Source organism: Echinops telfairi, unplaced genomic scaffold (assembly GCF_000313985.2).
Source record: "Echinops telfairi isolate 266 unplaced genomic scaffold, ASM31398v2 ScPeMD7_7412;HRSCAF=8450, whole genome shotgun sequence".
In the NCBI taxonomy this organism is placed as follows: Eukaryota; Metazoa; Chordata; class Mammalia; order Afrosoricida; family Tenrecidae; genus Echinops; species Echinops telfairi.
In genome coordinates this window covers 18,636,609-18,644,754 of record NW_022111312.1, presented here as the reverse complement: position 1 = coordinate 18,644,754, position 8,146 = coordinate 18,636,609, and positions in this window count along the sequence as shown.

The window sequence follows — 8,146 nt, the reverse complement described above, 5'->3', positions numbered from 1 at the left end:
TGCCGCGCTCCCCGAGCCCCGCCCCGGCCCACAAGGCCCCACTCACACGCGCCGCTCCACGGGAGGCCCCGCCCCTGCAACTAGGCCCCGCCCCGACAACCAGGTCTCGTCCAGTCCCAGCTACCTTCTGTGAAACCCCGCCCCCGACCTCCTCGCCCCGCCCAACCGACGGTACGGGACGGGAGCCTCACGCCCGGGGGTTGCGCCCTTCAGAGTCTCCATCCAGTTCCTCAGCCCCTGTGAGGTGGCCGTCCTGGGCACCGCCCCTCACACCTATGAGGCACCTCCCCATTCGGAGGCCAAGGACTTGCAACCTCTGGATAGTTTCTCAACGGGCGCTTGTGAGTAGAAAGCGGGGGTCCCCTCTGGCATCACCTCCCCACAACCACTCTGGCCCCAGATCCACCCCCACATGGGCGCGGGGAGGGGACGTGCTGCCAGTCAGAGGGCCGACCTGGGAATGGGAGCCACCTTGCCCCAATGCTTCCGTCATTAATTCCGGCTCCACACGTTGACCACATGCCCTCAACGGCTGGCATTGAGCACAGAGCCCCATAAGGAAAACGAGGATAGTTGTTAACGGCTAGAGGGAAGGCTTCCACAGGGGCCATCTGAGCTGACCCCTGGCTGGCCTGGGAAGTGGGGACCCAGAGAAGGAATGCCGGAACCCAGAGAGAGGGAACCCCAGAGCAGTGGAGACAGTGGCTAGCAATGCAAAGACCCTGAGGTGGGAGCAGCATGGGTGGTGGTGGTCTGGAGGGCAGTGCTGAGTGATCCACCTCAGTTATGCATGGGAAAGTGCTGACCTGGTGCCTCAGGCCACTGACACCCGAGTGCGTGTGTCCAGGAGCCCCAGGCCCTAGAAGAGGCTGTCCTGAGGGTGACTGTGAAAGGTCTGGTCACTGGGGAGACATATCTCCCCCCCCCCCCATGCCCTCCCTGCCCCCAGCTGCTGGCCTTCTGCCCCACCCCCCAGCCCTTCCCACCTCCTTTCACGTTCTCTTGGGCTCCTCCCACTCATTGCAAGGTTTGTTATGAAAACTCTTCCTTCCACAGCCCCCCACTCCCCTCTCTTTCTGTCTGGGAAAGGAGAGTACCTACCAGAAGAGATTCTCCTGGGAGGAAAAGAGTCCCAGAAAATTATGCAGGACACAGCATGTGTCTTACTGTACTCTTGTACTCTTCTGTCCAGTCACGGAGCCCACTCCAGCTCACATGCTGGTGAGACCCTTAGGCCCCTGTGAACCCTTTCCTGCCCCGCCCCCCACCAAAATTCATTTAGGAAGAGCTGGGGTCTCTGTGCTTGAAACAAATACATAAAGTGTTAGCTATGGCTCTTGCTTTGCTCAATGGGTCTCTGAAACAGGAGTGTTTGGTGAAGACCTGGTCAGAGAGGTCCTCAGGCCTCCCTCTGAGGTTCTGGAGCTCTGCAGAATGGCGCAGGAAGCTTTCCCAGGTCCCACGCTCCACTGTCCTATTCATTCCCAGGTGGGCTGGCCCTTCCTGGAGAGGGCAGAGGGTGTGCCTTAGCCAGCCTCCCCATCGGAGTCTCCTGATGTAGCTCTGGCCCTTGACCATTCTTGTATTGGCTATTGAAAAGAGGGCTTACTCTCACCTCAAGTTTAAAAAGTCCCAGCGACTCACCTCTCTGTGCTTGCTAGTGGTGTGCTTTTTGTGTACACAGCATTGCTGCTATGTACCTAGGGTGCATAAGAGGGCTTCTGGTGGGAGGCTGAGCCTCGGCATGGTGTAGCCAGTGGAAAGTTTCATGCCTTTGCCATCCAGCACCAGGGCCACAGCCACAGGGCTCTTTGAGCACTTGAAACATGGCTAGTGCAACAATATGTGGCATTTTAGGTAATGTTATGCTGTTAGATGCTGTCAATTTCCAGCCAGTTGGTTCCAGCTCAGGTTGGTCCCTTGTGTACAACAGAACAGAACCCTTCCTGGTCCTGCACCATCCTCACAATCATGGGCACATGTGGTTGCTTCGTTGATTGTGATGTTGCTTATTGGTCCAGCTGAGCCCTTTTTTGCAACTGATATGCTAATCCATCTCATTGAGTGTCTTCTCTTTCACTGACCCTCTAATAAGCATGATGTCCTTTTCCAGGGACTGATCTCTCCTGACAACCTACAAACTACGTGACACGGAGTCTCCCCACCCTCCCTCCTCCTCAAGAGTGTCTGGGCTGCATTTCCTCTACTACAAATGTATTCATGCCTTTCGCAGTCCATGATCTATTCACTATTGTCCACCAACACTGTGATTTAAGGGATCAATTCTTTTTTTTTGATCTCCCTTGTCTATTGTCCAGCTTTTCCACAAGTACATGAGGAGATTGAAAATACCTTAGTTTGGGTCCGCCACACCTTAGATTTCAAAGTATTATCTTTACTTTTGTGCAATAGATTTTTTTTACATCATTTTATTGGGGGCTCGCACAACACTTATCACAATCCATCCATCCATCCATTGTGTCAAGCACATTTGTACATTTGTTGCAGTTGTCACTCTCAAAACATTTCTTTCTACTTGAGCCCTTGGTATCAATCAGCTCCTCATTTTCCCCCTCCTTTCCCGCTCCCCTCCCTCACGAGCCCTTGATAATTTATACATTATTATTATTTTTGTCATGTCTCATACTGTCCGACATCTCCCTTCACCCACTGTTCTGTTGTCCATCCCCCAAGGAGGAGGTTATATGTAGATCCTTGTGATCAGTTCCCCCTCTCTACCCCACCTTCCCTCCACCCTCCCGGTATCGCCACTCTCACCACTGGTCCTGAGGAGTTCATCTGTCCTGGATTCCCTGTGTGTTTCCAGTTCCTATCTGTACCAATGTACATCCTCTGGTCTAGTCGGGTTTGTAAGGAAGAATTAGGATCGTGATAGTGGGGGTAGGGTGGGGAGAAAGTATTAAAGAACTAGAGGAAAGTTGTACGTTTCATCGTTGCTGTACTGCACCCTGACTGGCTCGTCTGTCTCCTCCCTGTGCAGTAGATTAGCCTAATGCAACGTGTTTGATTTCCTGACAGCTGCTTCCATGAGCTTCTGTTGTGGATCTAAGTAAACTGAAATTCTTGATAACTTCAGTGTTGCTTCATTTATTGTGATGTTGCTGATTGGTCCAGTTTTGAGGATTTTTGTCTTCGAGTGTGTATGTGTGTGTGTTGGGGTGTAATACATACTGAAGACTGTAGTCTTTGATCTTTATCAGTAAGTGCTTCAAGTTCTCTTTGATTTCAGAAGGTAAAGGTGTGTCATTTTATATACAAGTTATCACTTAAGTCTAGAACTAAGAGCCCGTGGTCGCACTATAGCCAGGGTAGTTCTGGAACCAGATCGTCTGGGTTCTAATTAGACCACTGTCTCTGTGCCTTAGTTTCCCCATCTATGAAATGGGCGTGGTGATGATCATAATGCTTCCTCACAGGTATTTTGAAGGTGAAACCTATGACTATTTTGAACTCAGTGGTTCTCGAGCGCTGGTAGACTCCAGGACCACGAGGGGAGGGCCATGCTAGACTCACCCCAGAGTTTCTGATTCACTGGGTCTGAGAGCTTGTGTCTTTAACAAGCCCCTTGCCAGGGCTGCTGTTCCACACAGAGAATCCAGTGCCCAGCTTTTCCCCTCCTTGGAAGGGTGACAAGTGAGTGTCTGTAGTTAACATTAACGCCTGGGGTCCTGCCCCATCATCAGAGTCCGAGAACTCACTCAGTGTCCTAACCTTTGTGCATGACAGGGTCCGTGTCTGCCCTATCTCTGCAGTCTAAGGAGTTCCCAGCAGCTTCTCTCCCCACCCCTCCCCGGGGCTTGGCACCGGGCTTCCTAGTGCCCGAGTCCCACCCAGCTCCCACGACAGGCTCAGCGCCTGGTCCCTTACCCCCTGGGCTTGGCACCGGACTTCCTAGTGCCTGAGTCCCACCCAGCTCCCATGACAGGCTCAGTGCCTGGTCCTTTACCCCCTGGGCTTGGCACATGGCCTCCCAGTACCCAGGTCCCTCCTGTAGCTGTATTACACTTACCTGTTAGGACCTGTCCTTCTCTGGTCACCTGGTAGAGAGGGGATGATGGTGGAATGGGACCCCCTGCATATGTGGGCCCTGTTGGCAGAGATGTCCCCACCCCCTCCCCCAGCCCACCCAGAGGTGCTGGCTCATCAGCTGAAATTGTGTCACCTGTTACCACCATAGCCTCCACAGAACTCGTTCCCCAATGGACTCTGATCGGAGTAAGGACACACCTCACCACTCTGCCATGTGGCTTTGCTTTAGAGAGCTTGTCCTGGCTCTTCTGTGGATACAGAACAAAGTCACCCAAGACCTAATCCAAACCCTCTGCCACTGAGTCAATGCCAACTCCTAATGATCTGATAGAACAGAGGGGAACCACCTCAGTTCTCACAAAATTAGAGTGCCTCATTAGTCTCCTTTGGAGCGGCTGGTAGGTTTGAACCACCCAGGAATCAGTTAGCAGCCAGGCCCTTTAACCACTACGCTACTGGGGCTCTTGACCAAAATGTGAAGTGTCATGATATTATCGCCACAATTCCATCTGCTCCAGGAGATTTAGATCAGTCTCTCTAGGTCAGCTGAGCCACCTGCATCTTTGGGGTGTTCCGTGTGCTGTTTGCTTGTGGGTGACAGTCGGAAAGCTTGCTCCACCTCTAACAAGTATGCTCAGAGTCTCCTCTCTGAGCTACCAATTGGCCCCTCTGGTGGCACAGAAGGCTTGGGCCTTGCTGGCATCTGGGGATGGAGACAGAGTCCCGTCCATTCTACGTGCTGTGGCGGTTTCTGGGGGATGCGGTCTGTGGGGCAGCACATCAGGTACCCACCAGGGGATGGGCAGGTGTGCCAGTTGGCTTGCTGTGACCATGCTCCATAAGGAAGACGCCCAGGCTTCAGTGACCGTGGCCACAAGTACTGGACCCCTGTCTGCACGGGGACTCCCTGTCTGGCCATGAGGGCTGAGGGGCTGGCCATTCGTCCTGTGAGCCAGTCTGGCCTGGCTGTTATTGGCATGGCTGCAGCCCCTTTCCTGCTGAGCAGGCATGGGAAGGTGTCTGCGCTGACTATCCACCTCAGGCCCACTGTATTAGTCTGGCTACTTTAGAGAAACAAATCCACAGCAACTCATGTATAAGAGAGAGTTTTATGTAAAGATTAAGTGTGCATCAAGAAAACATCCCAACCCAATGCTGCCCAAGCCCACAAGTCCAACATTAACCCAACACCAGTCCACAAAGTCCTCCTTCATCTCACAAAACAGAGGCAATGATGCCGACTGCAGGAGGAAAGCCGAGTCACTGAATGTGTAAACATCTCAGCGCTGGCAGGGGTCTCCACATGGGTGCTCTAGCACCCAGGGGTGCATTGGGGTAGGTCCATGTGGCTTCTCCTTGCAGGAAGTTAGCCATGCAAGCTGAAGCAGGGAATTGCTAAGGCAGCTGCACCCTGGTGCGACCATCACAAAGCAAGAGACCTGAGAACTAGAAAGGCGAGGCTCACTGAGCCATTTATCCCTCCCCCCTTCAATTAATCCCACATGTGTTTATCGGCCAGGTTGGCACAATAAACTAACTAACTCAGCCCACACAGACTCATGGCTGTTTCCTTGTGAGATGTGAAAGGAAAGCCATTGCTTGAGCTGGGTGCCCTACTTGGGATTGTTGGAACAAGGTGTTGGTCCCTTTGGAAGTAAGCTGCCCCCACCCAGGCATGCAGGGGACTAAAACCCTGACTCAGACTTCTCTTAGTAATGTAAAAGTTCGGGGCACGTATGTGGGGGGTGCGGTGTGTGCATCAGCTCCTGTTATGTCTGCTTCAGGGAAAGCCTGATGGAGTAGTTCAGGACAGACCTCCGAGCTGGGATTCCTGTGGATGCTGTCAACATGGGCTGGATGGCAGAAGACAACAGGAATGTGCTTTCAGTGTCTGGAGGCCAGAAATGGAGATCAGGGTGTGGTAGGCTCTGGGGACACACCCTGCCTGGCCTCTTCCAGCCACTGGTGGCTGCTGCCATTCTGCTGTCCTCCAGACCCTGTGTTCACACACTGTATGGGCAGCCACAGCCACATAGTGACACCTACTCCTGCTCCAGGCCAGACAGAAAGGGCCCACCTGCCTCCAGGTGTCCAACAGGCACTTAGCCCAGGGAACAGTGGTTCCAGGAAGTGTCTGGGGGCCAACTTCCAGGCCAGCCTGACCACCATTTTTTTTTTTTTTCCTTGTGGCTTCTTTTGGTTGCTTTTTCCCATTGCCTGTTTTCGGCGTGGTGGTTTGTGTATTTGTGGGCGTCTTCTGTGTGATAGTCTGGGGTCTTTGAGGTGTGATGTTTCAGCCGTGCGGCCCAGTGCTTTGTCGTGTCGCTTTGGTGGTGGGTTGCTTGTGCTGGTCAGATGGGTGCTCACATGGGTGCTCTCTCCTGAGGTTGGGCGCTTTGCCTGGTCGTCGGGTTTTGGGGTGGGGGGCCTTGTGCCGGGGTCCCTGCTGGCTGGGTTTCTGGTGTTTGGGGCTGGTGTCTCGTATGTTCTGTGTGCGTTTGCTGCACGAGGTTAGGGTTCTGCTGTTCTCTGGCTGGTGTGTGGTTCCGTGTGGCAGTTGTTCTTTGTGCGTACATTCCCGCGTTTGCTTCGTTCGCGGCTAGGGTCTTTGTTACCTTGCTGATTCGGTGTTGGGTGATGGGTTTGGGTTTGTGTGTGCCTCTTTGTTTTGCTTTTTGTTTTTTTTCCGTCAGCATGCTTCTGGGGTGCCTTCCCTTTGTTTGTTTCTGTATTTGTGCGTCTTTTTTTTTTTTTTTTAATTTTTGGTTGTTTTTGTTGCTTTTTGCCAGGTGCTCTTTGAGTGGTTCTCCTTTGTCCGTTTGTCTGCGTGTTCTGTGCACTGGTCTTGTGTTTTTGGCAAGTGCTTCTTCTTGAGTGCCCTGTGGGCTTTTTCTGTTTCGTGTTCCTTGTGGGCTGGTTGTGCTGGTCCCCGGGGGGGTCGTTGTGGTGGTGTCTCCTGGTGCTTGTGGGTTTGACTCGTCTTCCCCTTTTTGTGTCCGTGTCCGTTGTGGGGGCTGCCTGAGGCCTGGGTTTCGGGGGCTAGGGGCTGTTGTTTGTTCCGTTTTTTGGCAGTTTGCTGGCCTGGGATTGTGGGGTCCTGTTTTTCAGTTCGTGTGTGTTTGCGTGTGGAAGTGGTGGGTTTTTGCTGCTTCTGGGCGTGAGCGGGTTGCCGATGTGGGGCTTTTTTTGCCAGGGGGCTGGGCTGGGGTGTGGAGGTACGGGGTGTGGTTGGGGCGCTTGGTTGTGATTCTGATTTTGCTTGCTTCTTCCCGGTGCTTGGCTTTCTTTCCGTGCGTGGTTTCTGTGTGTGTGAGTCTCTCCTGTGTGGCAGGAAGGTGTCTTTGTGTGTGTTTTGGCTTTTTGGTTGCTGGGTGCTTTGTTCTCATGGGGCGGGTGTTGTGTTGGGGTCGTTTGGTGGCCATGTTTTTGTGGGCGGTTCTTCGCCTTTGCGTCCTTGTGGGTTTGTTGTTCTCCGTGCCCTTTGTGGGGTGTTGCTTGTTTCCTCCCCGTGGGTAGTTTTGGTTTGTGCGGTGGCAACGAAAATAATTTTATGGTTGGGGGGGGTCACCACACATGAGAAACCGTATTAGCCCTATAAGGCCTGAATTTTTAATTTCAGGAAAAACCATTTTTTTGCTTTTATTCTTTACTTTCATAGTTATCAATATATATATATTAATATATACATTTAATTAAATGTTACGAAAACGTCGCACTCGGCATTATAGGGTTAAATGGTGGCGGCATTAGGAAGGTTGAGAACCACTGGTTTAAGCACTCAACTGGTAGAAGGAAGTTTAACAGATCGAGACCACCCAGAGAAGTGCCTTGAAAGAAAGGCCAGCCATCTGCACCAAAGGGTCCAGCCTTGAAAACCCTGTGGGGCAGTTCCACTCTGCACACACGGGGTCACCAAGATTTGGAGTCCACGAGAATGCAGGTGACAGCAACATGCGATCTCATAGGCTTTCGAGGTCCCTCAGGCCCTGAGGTCTCTCAGGTGTCTCTCATGGGCTAATTCAGGTGGACACTGCTATCGGGGCTCTGGAAGACATAAGACTCTTGTGCATCTAGCTCAGCGTCTCCACTTCAGCGA